Source organism: Chelonia mydas, chromosome 2, assembly GCF_015237465.2.
Source record: "Chelonia mydas isolate rCheMyd1 chromosome 2, rCheMyd1.pri.v2, whole genome shotgun sequence".
Classification (NCBI taxonomy): domain Eukaryota; kingdom Metazoa; phylum Chordata; order Testudines; family Cheloniidae; genus Chelonia; species Chelonia mydas.
In genome coordinates this window covers 84,390,772-84,406,344 of record NC_057850.1, presented here as the reverse complement: position 1 = coordinate 84,406,344, position 15,573 = coordinate 84,390,772, and the positions used below count along the sequence as shown (strand labels likewise).

The 15,573-nt window shown below is 40.1% G+C and overlaps 1 long non-coding RNA gene across 2 annotated transcripts; it reads right to left on the bottom strand.

Moving 5' to 3' along the window:
* Positions 1-1,364: 1,364 nt before the first annotated feature.
* LOC122464490 lies at positions 1,365-12,140 on the bottom strand. Of its 2 annotated transcripts, XR_006288575.1 has the most exons (4): positions 12,072-12,116; positions 9,296-9,354; positions 6,285-6,366; positions 1,365-1,743 (listed from the first exon to the last, which is right to left on the bottom strand). It is a non-coding gene; the product is annotated as an uncharacterized LOC122464490 (long non-coding RNA). The 2 variants fall into 2 exon arrangements; XR_006288576.1 differs by lacking the exon at positions 9,296-9,354 and having other exon boundaries at positions 12,072-12,140.
* Between the last annotated feature and the right edge of the window lie 3,433 nt (positions 12,141-15,573).

The window sequence follows — 15,573 nt, the reverse complement described above, 5'->3', positions numbered from 1 at the left end:
GTCCCCTTGTATCTGAGTGCAATATTGGGTGCACAAAATGTAAACGCTTGTGGGTAGTACACACTGGCTTGAGTGGGTATTCAATATTAGTCCAAAAATGTTTCCATTTTATCCTTTCCTTCACCCATCCCCACTGTATCCCAGCCTCCACTGTCATGAAAATCAGACTGATTGCTTTATGCTAGACTTAACTTCCCCCGGGATATTTTTGCTACACATTCCAGTGAGAGAAGAGAGAGAAATTGTTAGAAATTGGTGAAATGCCTGCTGCAAGGGGTGGAAATATGATTTCTGCCTGGGACTAGGCTAATTCCAGGTAATAAATAGTATTATGAAACATATAGGTTACTTCATCTGATGTCATATCATCTGAGGCTGTGACTATTTTATGAAGAATCCCAAAGCAAAAGACTGGCTGGATGTAAAGTATATTTTGGTATGACTGGGCTGTATCTCCATAGGAGCTGAAGCAATTAAAGCAATCATGCGTGCGAGGATATGAACTCTTTGCTGTATCTAAACCCAACCTGAATGCTGATCTAGACGGACCTTACTTTTCTGCAACTCTATTTTGGTGCTTCAGTTTTACATCAATATTCAGTCAGAGAGCACCTAAGCCAGTGCTTCTCAAGTTATCTGATATGGGGGACCAGCAATTCCTTTCCCCCAATGTGCGCGCAGACCAGCAGCCGATGGCTCGTGGACCGGCACCGGTCTGCGGACCACCATTTTGAGTAGCGCTGACCTAAGCAACCAGTAAAAACAAAAACTACTTCTTGACGAGCACAGGTGTTTTTAAGTTGCAGGACAAATAAAATTGGTCTGGAAACCTGGAGTATAATTCAAAGATGGTGTTGCATCAGTCTAGTGTGCTTTCGTGCAGATTTCATTTACAGATTAATACCCTTTGTTAGACGGCTACTATGATACAATCTTTACTCAAGACAGAAGGTTAAGATGCCACCACTGATATCAGCACAGATACTACTAAACCAATTGTCCAACCTGAAGAAGAGGGAAGAATTCATGATGTTTTATCAATGTTGTATGTTTGGTGTGGCAATGACAACTGTGACATAAACCATCATATCTAGTTTGTGGTAGTGGTGTTTTGGGGTTGTTGTTTTTTGGTTTTTTTTTTTAAATAAAAACTTATTTTTGTCACTCTGGACAGCCTGCTATAGAGAAGAGTTCTCAGTGCATTTTTATAACTTTGGTTCTCTGTATGTACATTGTAGTGGAGTCTGAATTTTTATTTAATGTTTTTCCTCATAATTGATTACAATATTGTGTTCTATTAACTTTTCCTTTCTTAAAATTAAAATGATGACTTTTCCATTTTTTATTTTATTTATTTATTTATTTATTTTTGCTATGCAGACAACCAGCTTTATGCATTATGGATTCAGTTCAGAGTATTTAAGTATGTCCTTAAGTCCATCTCTATTCAGCAACACAATGGTACTTAAGCTCTTGCGTAAGTGCTTTGCTGAATCAGGATTGACAGTCCACAGAATCTAAACACATTACCTCCAGCCAGAAAAATCTATGGCTGATAGATCCTCAGTTGGCATAAATCATCCTGGTTCTATTTCCACAAGTTGACCATCTGCCCCTAGGGTCCACCTCCAGGCTGCTTCTGTCATGCTGCCTCTAAGCCATTAAATTGAAATTGGTCCATAATGAGAGATCCTGGAAATCTGGTGTAATTCTGCCAGCTTTGTGCAAATTCTCGCCCAGATTCTATGAAAAATTTTGGAAAATCCTTAGATTTTTGTTAGAAGAAAAATCACTCAAAGCACATATGAAAGCAATTGTTTAACATAATTGTATCTCTGTGGAGTAGCTTTAAATAAAATTGATTAACTTCATCTAAGCCTATTTCTTTTTATTTTAATATAATCATCTCTAGAACTACAGTGGTCTCCCAATCCTGCTAGACTTATTTTCTCTCATCCTATCTTTGAAGAAAAAAAATTCATTATTTGCATCTTTAAAATTTGCCACCTTATTCCAGTAGAAGGTAGTTTTAAATAAATCCAGCTGTTTTGCACAAAGCACCCTTCCAGTCATAGAGAGGAATGAAATGGGGGAGAAGGCAGCTGGGGGTAGGGGATTGTTAGTGGGTTATAGATAGTTATAGTAAGCCATAAATGCAGAGTCTCTATTCAGTCCATGATTTTTGTGTCTAGCAAAGTTATGATTTTAGTTCCGAGGCTCATCTTTTGAAAAGTTGTGCAGGTTTCCTTTGAGGATGAGAACTGATAGGTCTGAATTACAGCAACTGCTTTGTGAAAAGTGTTCACCCACAGGTGATAGGGTGTTTTTGTCTTTTATCGTTTTCCTGTGTGAGTTCACTCAAAAGCTTAGCGATTGTCTGGATTCACCCACATAGCTGTTATTGGGTCATTTAGTGCCCTCAATGAGGAACATCACATGTTGTGTTAGGCGTGTGTATGGATCTTGAAAGGTGTGTTGTAGGGAGTGTTGACTATTCCACCAGTGGATGTGTGTAGGGTGTTAATGGGCCACCTCACCTTGAAATGTCCCTTGAACTACGTGTTAACTACTAATGCTAAACAATCTGTTCCACCTTGTATTTAGCTGTGACCACTCTTGAGTACGTTTCCTATACCTGAAGAGCTCTGTGTAACCTCGAAAGCTTGTCTCACTCACCAACAGAAGTTGGTCCAATAAAAGATACCACCTCACCCACCTTGTCTCAGCAGTGACATAGTTAGTATTGACATTTAAATTACTATTATTCAGCTTTAATGTCAACATCCCACTGAGACAAACAGGGAAGGTCGCACCTCCCCGTTGTTTCATTGTGCATGAATGCTCAGAAAGATACCACACCCCTGCTTTACATTCAGAAGGATAGCTTTTTAACTGAAGAAAAATCAGTGTACATTTGGCAGACAACAATGGGGAGAGACCCTTAATCCATCCCATACAGCTTGGTCCTGTGAGGTGCAGTGGACTTGATGGCATGATCCAACAAAGCACGTAATCATGTGCTTAACTTTAAGCATGTGAGTAGTTCTATGGAAGTCAACGGGGACTACTCCTGTTTAAAGCTAAGAAAGTGCATAAGTGGGTTGCTGAAACAGGTTGAGGGGCTCAGCACCTGGCAGGACCAAACTCATAGCATGGAATTTCCATAGCACATATTTCCTGTGGCTCTACCCAGGACGACTCTTTGATAGATTGTTTTCATTTTCCTCCATTCCACATTTCTTATCTTCCTCATCCCATATACTTCTCAGAGTCTTCTCTTCTGACTTTCACTTTTCCTATACCTCCTATCTTGCTGATTACACTCTTCTGTACTTTTCTTGTCATTGGGCCCACTTTCTATATTGTCCGGCATCCTGTGTTGTTCTTTACACATGTGCAAAGAAGATGTTGGATGGTACCACACTGAACACCCACTTTGCATTGGCGTAAATGACTGCACAAGCGGCAGAGCAACAAAGGATCAAACCCCTCACCTTATTTACCACTGTTTCTTTTGCTCTAGCTAAGCATTTTGAAACGCTCCAGCATTTGCAACAGGTGTATTTTGCAGAGATGACTTTCTAGGAGCCTTTCCTGTTAGGAGGAACGGCTCTAAGCCATCAGGCCCTCTTCTTTCCTAGGCCAGCCTGACACAATGCTAATGTAATGCAATTAATGTACTGGTCCAGGAGGAGTACAAGGCTTGCATGCATGTGTGTACCTACGCACACAGTATTCGTTTTATTTAGCTGCTATGTTGCTCATTGCATTACTTTTAGGAGTTCCTGGCCTTTTCCAACATGCACAACTTTGTACTGAGCAATCCCATATATTGAAGACCGACATTAGGAGGCAAACAAATCATCCTTTCCCAGCTACTGAAAGTAGAGACTCACATGATGTATCAAGTCTAAACAGCAGGGATCCTTAGACGGCTCTTTGAATTTTCCTTGCCACATGTTCTGCCTCTCCTCTAGTCAAGCTATCCAACACGCCCAGCTAAAATATTGTTCCTTTCCCACTGCTTCAACTATGTCACCCCTTTTACTTTTAACTCCTCTCACAGCTTCTCTCTCTCTATATATATATATATAAATCAAACTTCTCTTTCTTAATTTTGCAGCTCTGCACCATCAACATCTCAACCTTAGTTTCCTCCCTCCCATGTCATTCTGCTTTTTCTTATCATTTATTATTAGTTCTGTTATGGTAGCTCCTAAAATCCCAATCAAGGTGTAGGGCCCCATTGTTACTAGGGATGGTACAAACAAGTAATAAAGAGAACTCATTCTCCAGCCAGTTTACAGTCCTGCCCGCATCTTCTGGCAACACTTCTTGATACCACTGCCGCACCTTCAGCAGCACAGCTGCCCCTATGCAGCTGCACCGCTGTAAGATCTCTAGTAGAGCTGCTCTATGCCGGGTGGGAGAGCTCTCCCATCAGCATAGCGCTGTGCACATGGCCACTTGTGCCAGTGAAACTTACGTTGCTCGGGGGAGAGGGGGCAGGTTTTCCTCACGCCTGAGCGTCATAAATTTTGCCAACATAAGTGGTAGTGTAGACATGGCCTTACTCTCTGCATCATTCCATGTGAAAGTGCATGCCTATTTTCATCCTGTAACTTCCCTTTCAACGTATCACTTCCTCTCAGATCTTACTTCGGCTTTTTTCTCACTGCTGACATCCACGCATGCACTAGCTCTAATCCCCCACCCCCTTCTGCCATAATCAATAATATTTTAATATCAATTAAAAATAATAATCAGGATTTTTGTTACATCAGGTCTTTATGCAGGGATTATCTTTCTTTTAATTTCTATGTGTCATGCTAATTTTATGACCCCACATTGATGTTTAATAGAGTTGGTTGCAATATTTTGCATATTTTTTTCTTGTTCTTAGAATCTGAAATATTTTGACCAGCCCTAATATTAAATAATAGCAACTTGGCTTGGATTTGAATAAGTGACTTACATATTAAAGATTACATTGCCTGTTACCAATGTCACACACTGAATTATCGGATGAGAAACTTGATTGGAGCTGCAAGGTTCCAGACAGCTTAGGATGAAAAGGGGAGTGTATACAGGGATAGATCCCTCCTCCTCTGGATGCTCTGCTTCCCACTGGCCAGCTAGAGAGATGTAAGCTAATTAGTTCTTGCTTCCCACATTTATTTAAACCCTGGGTTGGGGTTTCTTAGGTCTCTTGCCTCATTTTTAGTTGAGCTCACTATGTCTCCCTATGGTTATATGATATAGGAATTCTGTTTTAGGTTGCTTTTGGTCTGACCAATTGCCTCTTTAAGGGGTCAGGAAGGAATTTTTCCCACTGGGGACAAATTGCTGGGACCTAGTGGATTTCTGTTTTGTTTTTTTTTGCCTTCCTTATAACATCATGGAGACATGGGTTAAGTAGTTATAGGATTTAGGAATTTAATATGAGGAATTGTATTAACTGTTTGTTCATTACAACTTACAGCCAGCATCCAGTACAGCTAAAAGGCCAGAGAATCAGCAACCAGAAAATAAGAGACATGAGATTTTCTTGGTGGACCATATGTCTATGGAAAAAAGAAGACCCGAGGTTCTTGCAAACCAAGGTCCCTCTTTGGTACCTTCTGTACCTTTCACAATGGGGAAGGTGAGAGGATTCAGCAGAGCTAGCTGAATCCTTGGGGTAGGCATTTGGAGTGTCTACCCTGAGTTGCGGGCTTTATGAGAGGTGCCTGAAAACACCACGCTGGACAATCAGCCACTTAAATGCCCACTCTGGGGAGATGGGCAAATAGCGCCCCTGTCCAATGTTACATTTTAACAAAATGGCATCTGCCATTTAAAATCCATTCCTGTGTCTGTCCTCATTCTCTTTCATGTCCTGATCAATGCTAGAAGCTATCGAGCTTCATCAAGTGCCACTTGCTGCTTTTTGTTGTTTGTTAAATGACTGCTGTGTGAGCCTGACAGTCATATAATTCTGAAAATATTTTAACATGGAGATCAAGTCATAACTTTGGAATTTTCTTCCGTGTGATTCTATAATATCTGTGTTAAAGCAGATTAGTAAGAAAAACACTATCCCATTTGCATTCCAAGCACACCGGAAAGGTACCTGTGTCAGACTCCCGAGCCATACCTGCAAATGAAATAAAAATCTAATATCAAGCAAGTAAATATAATTGCACTTGCTTAATAGTAACCATCTCATGGTAACCCACCATTTTCTCCCACCTCTTTATGACTTTAAGAAACATTTGGAAAATATGTGTTTATGAATTACTTACCTGTGTTGAAGCTATTAAATTAGAGGCCTCTCCCTTCAGTATAAAAAGTAGATTAAAACTCAAGTCATTTCATGGTCTGACTCTGCAAAGAGTGTCAATAAAAGAGAAATAACGTTTGTACAGTTTAGTAAAGCACGCCAACCTTTCTTTAGAACACAGCAAATTATTTTTGTGAAAAGAATTTCATTCCTGAGTCCTTTTAGCTTCACAGCAGTATTTTTGTAATATATCATGAAAGAGGTGAAAATATCTGTCTTGAGCTGCATGTATTCTTATCATTACCACTTAATAGATTTAAGAACCAGAGCAGTCAAAGAATCCAACAGAACTGTCTGAAAGATCAGTTATGTCAGTCCCAGCTTCTTTTTTGGAGGAATTTGTGTTTTCCTCTGCAATACTGTGACAGTCATTATACAGTAGCTCTAGAAGTTTTAGCCACTGTGTGTCTACTTTATATTATGCTGAGTTCATTGCTGCTTTTAAGTGTCAAATGCTGCTTGAGATATTTCAGCAATCTATAAGCCTATTTCCTTTCACCGATGCTTCAAGACTATGGGAGAGTGAAGTTATTCTGCAAGATTACATCCATTGCTATATTAAGTGGCACAAAATCTCCTTGTCATTCTAGCCTTTGAAAATGATGATCTAAACTGACTTATTGTGCTCATATTCTTTATTTGACTGGGTGGCTGCCACTCAGAATCTATCTTAATTGATACCAAATGACTGTGACCGTAAGAAATGAAAGAAAAGCATACAAAAGAACCTACAAGTGTGTATTTAAAATAGAAAAAGGTAGCGTATGTGATGCAGTGTGAAGCGTTGTGTACAGTTAATCATTTTCCTTCACACATTTGTTCTGTTCCATGTAATAGCTGACTTGCATTCTAAAAATTAGCTAATTAAGAATGTCGTTTTTTTCATTCTTTCAATTTTAGAGGGACTTTTAGAATTCTTAAACCAAACCCATTTACTGTGAAAAAGCTGCTAATTAAAGATAGCACATAAAACAATCACATTCTGTACTGAATATGGTTAAAGCCACCAATGTACTGAATAATCTCAGATAAATTCAGCTGCTGATGGGAACATATCCTGCTGCCTCTTTGATATTGCAGATATTTCCCTGGGAGTTTCACATCTATCCATTATTTTAAAATGCCATAGTCTCAATGGCTTAATACTTGGCAACCAACCCAAACCAAAGCATATTCCTCTTCACATTGTGGCTGTGACTTCCCCTTATGATGCAGCACTTCATGTTGTCCATCATAACGTAAGCTGATGTGATACATTCTGTAACAAAAATGTTCACTCCCCCAATAAATGATGCCCAGTGACCACAGCCCATTTCTTTTTTCTTTTTTTTTCCCAGTTGATAGTGTTAATTCAAACTGCTACAGGCTGGTCTTCCAACAAATTGTGATCATAGGTAACCTACCGCTCCCACCTGGATATTTCAAAGTACTATTCGTTTTCTTCATAATTCTCCTCCTCATTTGTTTTACTCATTAATGTACGTAGAGCAGCCCAGGATGAAGGGAAGCCAGCTAATATGCCAGGCATGAAACCTGAAGAGCTCTGTGTAAGCCCAAAAATGTCTCTCTCTCACTAACAGAAGCTGGTCCAATAAAAGATCTTACTTCACCCACCTTATCCCCCAGGCATAAAAGACTAATTTATTTAATCTTTGAAACATACTGGATCATTTTGGAAGAATTTCAGGATATTGAATTAACTGATTTAAATCCAACCTTGTTTATATCTCCAAAACGTCAGGCCAATCCAATGATGCTCAAATCCCCCATCTTGGTTTATGCAGAGAAACTTACTATCTTGGCATCAAATTACATGCCAATTTAGGGATGCTAGCTAAATCCAGTCTCATCTTCAAGAAAATCTCTGACATGAACAGATGCTCATTGAGACAAAGGTTCAAATTCATCCTTTGTATAATTCTATTAAAATTGATGATGTTTGCCAGGGATGAATTTATTCCAGGGAGTTCATTGCTGACACCAAGGCACGTATTCAAGATGACTGATATACCATGTGATCTCAATGGAATCAACACAAGTAGTAAATTGAGCAATGAATCTGATTTAAAAAGATGATTGGAATAAAAGCGGTGGTGGGTATATACATAAACCAGTGTAACATGAACACCGAACTAAGCTATATTTAAAGGGATAACAGCCCTCATGCTTCAGAATGTGGTTGCCAGCAGGGACTTCTTAGAATGAGAACAAGTACTATTAGTCCATTTCTTTCCTGGGTATATTAGGATTGCTTTGAAGGTGTTTTAGCCAGTGGCAGGATACTAAGAAGACTAATGATCTGGTCTACAGGTGGCTCTATTTACAGATGATATTTACATTTCTAATTTGCAGCAGATAAAACACAGAGAAATGTAAGTGTTATATTTAACGACAAAGACACTCTCATATGAAGAATCTTTCCCTTCCCCTTTAAAAAAGAAACATTGGGCCTTATTCTCATTTACACTAAGGCATTGTTCTGGGAGCCTTGAAATGAATGTAACTGTTTCATTACACTCTAAGGCCCCTTTACACTGCCAGAGAGGTGAAGAGGCTTTAGTGTTAAAAATAATGGACTTGATTCTCATTAATATCATTGGGAGAGTATTAGAAAGCTACTTGTAGATCAATAAATGAGATTGGTAAGAAAGTTAAATATAATTATGTTAGAAATATTTCACATATCTCCCAGATAAAGGATCTTATGATTAAAAAGTTAACTAAAAACTAAATTTTCCCCAATATTAAATATTCCCCCATGCTCCTCAGTTCTATTTTTTAACTTTAATTATTCATCACAATCTATGCCAATCTAGGAGTTCTCAGCTTTTCAGTTCAAAAACTGCCAGTATAACCTTATTAAAAACATGGCAGCAAAGGATAACTTGGCAGAAAACTGTTGCGAATGGCTAAACCCCCAGTTTATCCAGCTACCATGATAACCAGAATGAAATGGAAAATGAAATTGCTCACCATGCTGACCGATGGGGATGAGGGGATAAGGTCTATCTGTATGTGGTAGTCTCTGCTACCTATGGATACAGGAGGGTATAATCCAGTCCTCAGTAATTACTCTATTTATTCTGATACAATGGAGTTAACATATATCAGCCATTCTATTGCATCTGCTTTGCTCAAATAAGTACGTGTAAGTTATGGGGAGAGGTGAGGATAGAATATCTACCTTGCACATAAACTAAGATTTGCAACAACAAAAGTTACTTGCTTCAAAGGCTGTGTCTTTATAGACAAAAATGCATAGCAACATTTCCTTAGGAGTTTCCAAGTCACTTCTATTTAAACAAAGCAATGAAATAGATGGAATTTTACTCACATTTCTCAGAATTTGTGATTCCAAGAGAAGGGCATTGTGATTGAGGGTAGGAGGGAGAGAATCCCCTAGTGGTCAGAGCACTAGCTCACTATACCCCATTTTGAGTCAAGTCCACAGGCTGGCAGTAGGGGAGCCCAGGCCCCCACGTTCCCACCCAGACCCCTGGGGCTGGCAGTTCAGGTGTGAATCCTGAGCAAGGATATCACCAAGCCTGCTCCCAAAGTCACTTCCTACTGCCTCTCCAGAGGCCCAAAGGGGAGCTGATTATTGACTTGCAATGCAAGTGTTCTGCTATTTCTCCAGCAGCAGCCTGCAGCTCTCTACGGAAGTCAGCTCAGGGGGACATGGGACTCCTGCTATATCCCTACAGGAGCTACTAATGCTGGTCTACCCCCTCACACTGACTGAGCTATGTTGCACCCTTTTAACCTCCACTTCCATTGCAAGCACTCCCAGTAGATGAGACTGGGCGGAGCCTCCTGGGCCCAGAGCTGGCTCCATTACAATCTGTTCCTCAGTGTGGAGTTTGTACATCCAACCACAGGTATAAGTAGAAAATGGCAGCTTAGATTGTTACTAAATCTAAGGAGTAAGTTTGTGTCATGGAGTCATAAATTGGTGGATTCCAAAGCCATGATCATTGTGATCATTCAGTCTGACCTCCTTTATAACACAGGCCATAGAACACACCCAAAATAATTCCTAGAGCAGATCTTTTAGGATAATATCCAATCTTGATTTAAAAATTGTCCATGATGGAGAATCAACCACAATCAGTGGTAGGTTAATTACTCTCACCTTATTTCCAGTCTGAATTTGCCTAGCTTCAGCTTCCAGCCATTGGCTCATGTTATACCTTTCTCTGCTAGAAGAGCCCATTATTAAATATTTGATCCCCATATAGGTACTTATAGACTCATCAAGTCATCCTTTCACCTTCTCTTTGTTAAGCTAAATAGATTGAGCTCCTTTAGTCTATCACTGTAAAGCATATTTTAATCATTCTCCTGGCTCCTTTCTTAACCTTCTCCAATTTACCAACATCCTTCTTGAATTTGGACACCACAGCTGGACACACTATTCCAGCCACGGCCACACTACTCTCTACTCAAGAGTCTCCTGTTTTAAGTAACCCAGGATCACATTAGACCTTCTTTTGGGCATGGCATCACACTAGGAACTCATGCTCATCTCATTATCCACCACAACCCCCAAATCTTTTTCAGAGTCACTGTTTCACAAGAGAGATTTCCCCATCATGTAAGTGCAGCCTACATTCTTTGTTCCAGATGTATACATTTACCCAGATTAAAATGTAGACTGTCTGCTTGCGCCCAGTTTACCACACAATCTAGATTTCTCTGGATCAGTTACCTGTACTTTATCACTCCCCCCAGTTTGCGTGTCATCTGGAAACTTTACTGACCATAATTTTATATTTTCTTCCAGGTCATTATAAAAATGTTGACTTGCATAAGGAAAATTTGATCCCTGCAGGATCATACTAGTAACACACCCATTTGATGATGATTCCCATTTTCAATTATATTTTGAGACTTATCAGTTAGCTGATGTTTAATCCATTTAATGGATCCCATGTTAATTTTATACCTTTCTAGTTTTTTTAACCAATACTAGCAAGTCAAACAACTCATTGACGTTTATTACATCAACACTATTACCTTTGTCAAACAAATTTATAATATCAAAATAAAAGCTCTCTAGTTAGAAAGGATCTATTTTCCATAAACCCAGGCTGATTGGTGTTAATTATATTGCCCTTTTTTAATGCTTTATTATTAATTATATAGCCCTCCTTTAATGCTCCCATATTAGATTGCTCCATTATCTTGCCCAGAATCAGTGTCAGACTGACAAGCCTATAATTATCCAGGTCATCCCATTTACTCTTTTTAAATATTGTCACAGCTTTAATTCTCTTCCAGTCTTCTAGAATGTCCCCAATTTTCCAAGACTTTTTGAAGGAAAAAAAATTAATCGTCCAATGAGCTCCTCAGCCAGCTGTTTTAAACCTCTTGGATGCAAGTTACCTGGACCTGCTGATTTAAAAATGTCTGACTTTAGTAGCTTCTGTTTAACATCCTCCTGAGATACTAGTAGAATGGAAAGAGTATCATATAATATGACATAATCATAGTTCCCCCTCCCCCGCAAATGCAGAACAGAAATATTTACTGGACACATCTGCCTTTTCTGAATTATTATTGCTAATTCTACCATTTCTATCTAGTAACGGATCAATACCTTTGTCAGGATTCTTTTTGTTCCCAATATCCTTAAACTCCTTTTCCCTGCTAGCCATAGATTTCTCTTGTGTCCCTTTGCTTCCCTTATCAATTTTATACACTTCTCCTTTCTTCCATTTCTTTACATCCATCTATAGTTTATAGCTACCTTCATTTCCTCTGTAAGCCAGGTCAGTTTCTTAACTAATACAGCCTTCTTCCTCAGTTGTGGTTTTTGGGCATCTACTAAGGTGTTCTTAAACAGTTCCCAATCATCATTCACATTTTTCTGACTAAATTCTTCCTCCCAACTGATCTAGCTCATAATTGTTTTCACCTTTTCAAACATGGCCCTTTTAAAGCACCAAGCATAAATACCACTGGTCTAGGCTTTATTCTGTTTGCACATCATAAATATGATCAACTGATGACCACTTTACCTAAGCTACGATTATTTTGGAGTTCTAATATAGAATTCCTCCATGTTGAGTACACTTTTTGAGTTAGTAAACTGTCATCTATAACATTTAGAAATTCCAAGGATCTTTTATTTCTAGCAGCATGAGACCTCTAGCATACGTCAATAAAATTGAAGCCTCCCCCCATCACACAGGTTTTTCCCCCTACACATTATCTATAGGTGTGTGAGGAGCTAGTCATCCTGTTCTCAAGTGTGATTTGGTGCTCTGTAGCAGACACCAACTAATACTCCATCTTGTTCTTTATCTGTTAGGACACTGATCTATAAGCACTCAAGACCATTTTCTTCTGAATTATCAATGACTCCGAAATAGGTAATGCCATTTTTGACAGAGTGCCACTCCCCCTCCCCTTTTGCCCACTCAACACTTCCTAAATATGTTATACCCATTTATTTTCACATTCCAATCATTGGATTCATTGCACCAAGTTTCAGTAATACCAACTAGATTAAGTTTATGCTCATAAATGAGCAATTCCAATTCCTCTTCTTTGTTACTCAGGCTGCTAGCATTGGTGTAAAGGCAATAAAAGTATTTCTTCTCAGCAGGGGGAGGATCAATACCTCACTGCAGTCTTTTGTCTTTTATTGCTCAGAACAGATTGCCTCTTAAGTAAAAGACTGCTCAGCACACATGATGTTGGAGCAGCACGGGGGGGACACTTCTCTACCTGCTTCCAATATCAAATCAGGCAACAATGGGCCAAATACTCTTCTTCCATTGGCAAAGCACAGCATAGCTCAGTAGGATTACACCACAGTAAAGAAGAGGAGAATTTGCTTTTAAAGAGATCAACAAATTGATGCTTCTGACTGAAAATTTGTGCCGATAATTTTTGTAAGAAATATCTAAGACTACTACAATGTAAAAAGGTTTCAGAGTAACAGCCGTGTTAGTCTGTATTCGCAAAAAGAAAAGGAGTACTTGTGGCACCTTAGAGACTAACCAATTTATTTGAGCATAAGCTTTCGTGAGCTACAGCTCACTTCATCGGATCGTGTTTCCACAGTATGCATCCGATGAAGTGAGCTGTAGCTCACAAAAGCTCATGCTCAAATAAATTGGTTAGTCTCTAAGGTGCCACAAGTCCTCCTTTTCTTTTTACAATGTAAAAAGATTAGCGGGAAACTTTTTTCTGTTTTCTCAGTTTATTTTGTGTATTTGACAGTGCTTTTGGAATAGTCAGTTTCAACATTTCCCACACATAGGCAATTATTATATTGTTTCTATTACAATACATCCCAAGGGCCCTTGCAGTCAGGCATGGAGCCACTGGTGAGGCCTAACTTGATTTCCCTTCACCCAGAATATAAACAAGTCCACCAAGCAGGCTTCAGATATTAAAGAGTGCCCTCTTGGGGGGATGGGGGATGTCAGTCATTTATTTAACTGAAAGTCTACCACAAAGCATAAACAAAACCTTCATCCCAGCTTCCTAGTTAAGAGATTGAGTCAGACTCAGTCCATCTGCCCCCAGGTGAGTCTACATCTTGCCTCTATCCAGTCTCTTCAGCTGGAGCTCTCTCAGTTCAGATCTCCTGCTACCACCTGGATAGAGCCCTTCTCAAGAGTCAGGGGTCTGTGCAGATCTGTCAAGGGCAGCTCTTCCCCTGGACAGCTTGCTGTTCCTGGCAGGCCAGGTTTCCTGCCACTGTCTGTGACTCCCCCTGCTAAGTCCTCCTGGATCTCTGCCAACTGCAACTCTTTCTCCAGAATTCTCCCATCTCTAGGAGCATCCATCTCTAGAAGTTCTCTAGCTCCAGAAACACATCCTATACTCTCCCTGCCTTAGTAGCACACCTTCTACTTATTTCCCCAGGTAGCTCCCATCCCAAGAAACTTCCTCTTTCTCTCTCTCACCCTCTTCCTCCTTTAACTGAGCTTGGGGACCTTTATTAGGTCCAGGTGCTAATTTACTACTTAACCCTTAATTGGCCACCTGGCCAGTCAGTTGCCCCCAGATAGGCCTTCAAAAGGCAGTCACAGGCAGACTGAGGCCCCAATTTGCTTTAAGAGGTCTGTTGCCCTTTGACAGGCCCAATCCGGATTAGGGGGTCATTGTGCTCAGCACTGTACAAACGTATAGGTAAGCATTGTTCTTGCTCTAAATAGCTAACAGTCTAATTAGGCAAGACAAAGCAAGGCCTTGATCCTGCAAAGACACACCTTTGCAATGCAATGGGACAGCCTGTATGTACAATTAAGCATGTTCTGTTAGTGTTTACAGGATCCAGGCGCAAGTGAGCATGTAGCCACCTGCATAGAACTTGGGGGGAGGAGCATAGGTTGCAGGAGGAAAATGCTTGGAGGAGGCACCAGGAAGTCAGTCTGTGTGCACAAGGCTGGTACTCTAGCTGCAGTTGTTGTGGTATTAGTAACTAGTATGAGGTACAGGAAATGGATTGTAATAACATCAGGAAAGAAGTGGGATAGGAGGGAGAATGTAAGAGTGCTAAGGTCAGACGGTTACATAGATATACTTTCTGCACAACATGATGGTTCCAATTCAATTAAACTTTTTTTCCAATCATTATTTTAAAAGTTCCCTTTCACACTATACAGGCCGCCCCCACACACAACCTTCCTAAACACTGCTCATCTTTCCCAACTAGAAAACCTGACCCTGGGCCTCAATGCCTACTATTTTAGTCATTTTTCCCCCCCAACAACCCCTCTGCTGAGTATTGCTAATTCCTTTATAAAAAATGAACTACCCCTATAGTTCCATCAGCCAGTGAGTCCTCTTTCTCCATGTAAGATCCCCTCTTTGTAAAATGGGTAAGCCACCAGGGTTCCATCACTCTGCCTAATGTCCAGGGAAGGCAGGAGTTGATCCCTGCAGGTATCAGATGCAAAAGGGCAGAAAATCCATTGATGAGTTATAAAGCATACACTCTGAGGTCAGAGAATGTGAAAGTGCCATGAAGGTTTGTCTATTACCTAACTCGCAACACTCTTCCCCCCATTTTTCCCCACTTCCAGAAATCATTCTCCAAACCCACCAAAGAGCTCAGAGCTCAGCAGCAGGGCATCTAAGGCTGTAAAGAAAAAACCCTGATGTGATCTGGGGGGCTGCATTATTGCTTGGGCCACGTGTCCTCAAAATTCTGCCTCTGGAAACCCAGGGCTGAACTAATACCCTGCTCCTTCGTGCTCATGACAGTTGCTGTTGGTGTAGGCATTTCAGAG